Source organism: Pygoscelis adeliae, unplaced genomic scaffold (genome assembly GCF_000699105.1).
Source record: "Pygoscelis adeliae isolate BGI_AS28 unplaced genomic scaffold, ASM69910v1 Scaffold314, whole genome shotgun sequence".
Taxonomy (NCBI): domain Eukaryota; kingdom Metazoa; phylum Chordata; class Aves; order Sphenisciformes; family Spheniscidae; genus Pygoscelis; species Pygoscelis adeliae.
The window spans coordinates 2,172,867-2,174,328 of record NW_008824668.1 but is presented as its reverse complement, the minus strand read 5'-3'; positions in this window follow the sequence as shown (position 1 = coordinate 2,174,328).

Here is a 1,462-nt window from a genome sequence, read left to right as displayed (position 1 = left end):
CCGTGCCCCCCTCCCCCACCCCCGTGCCCCCCCCCCCCGCGTCATGATGCCATGCTGTGGCTGTGTCCCCGTGTCACCTTGCTGTCCCCGTCATGCCATGCGGTGGCCTGTTGCCGTGCCAGCTGTCAGAGGTGCTCCTTGGTGGGCACGTCCTCCCGCCCCGGTCCGGGCCTGTCAGTTCTCACCTGCAGCAGGTATTGCGCAAGGGCAGGTGTGAGCGCTCGCCCCTGCACTTGAATATTAGGTGTAGACCAAGAGCACCACCTAATAATTAACCGCGGCGACTGCGAGGGCACCGCCGGCCCGTTGCTGCCAGCGTACAGCGGGACTGCTCAGACCAACGTCTCGAGGGGCGACTGGGGTTCAGGGAGCTCCCCGTGGCTCCAGCACGGCTCATGCCACCCGGCCCCCTCCCGGGAAGGCTGCCTGTGCCCCGGGGGACGATGGCACTTTGCCCTGGCACCCGCTTTGCACCCCTCTCTCAGCGTCTTGCAGCGCTCCCCAGGGCAGGCGACGGACTTAAATCCACTATTGCAGGAGTGACGGTGAGCCTGGGCACATGCTGGCAGGGAGTGAGCTGTGCTTGGATGCCTTTCAGAAACCTCTGCCCTAAATCCTGGACTAGTTTCCCCATTGCCCAGCACCATCAGCCCACGAGAGACGTTGACGCCAGGCAATCTGCAGCTCTTGGCTCTCCCTTCCCTCTTGGAGGCTGGGGCTAGGGCTGGCCGGCGGCTCGCTGCAGAGGGCATGGCCTGGGGTGGCTGGATGCGTCCCCCAGCCCTTCGGGGCAAGATGCTGCCGGAGGTGGTCACTCTTCCCGCCCTGTGCTGGTGTCACTGGGGGACATCGCTCTGGGGACTGGTTTCTCCCGTGGTGCCGTGGGCTCCCCGAGCCCCTTTCCCAGCTTTCCTCCTTGTCCCTGGAGAATTGGCAGGGGGTCTCGGTGCTGGGGACACCTCCGTGACCGTGTCACCAGCCACGGCCACGGCTCGGGGTGTTGCCACAGAGTATCCGTCACTCCTTATTGCCGGTTTGGCTTGAGTTCCCGGCCCTGGCACGTGCCCTGCCCTTCCTGCCCACCGGTGTCCTGTGAGAGGCTGCGGGGGGACCGGATCGTGGCCTTTCATGACGCTGTGTCACGGTGGGGCTGCTCCGGCACCTCGGCTCCGTCCCCAAAAGCCAAACACAACCCTGGCGTGGGGAACCAGCTCCTGGTCCCAGGGGGACACAAACGGCAGCCTCAGGCCCTTGCGGGGGAAAAGCCGCTGTATCCAACCATCGCGACTGGGGTTGGGAACGGGGATCCCGCTCTGCTGTGCCCCAAAGCCCTTGGGGCGGGAGGGGATGTGCTATCAAGGTGCCTTCCTTGCAGGGGCCGGCTGGCCTGGCGCCCCCGGCTGCGCACCGTCCTCCTGAACCTGCTCCTCATCTACATCTCTCTGCCCTTTCTCGTCCGCCT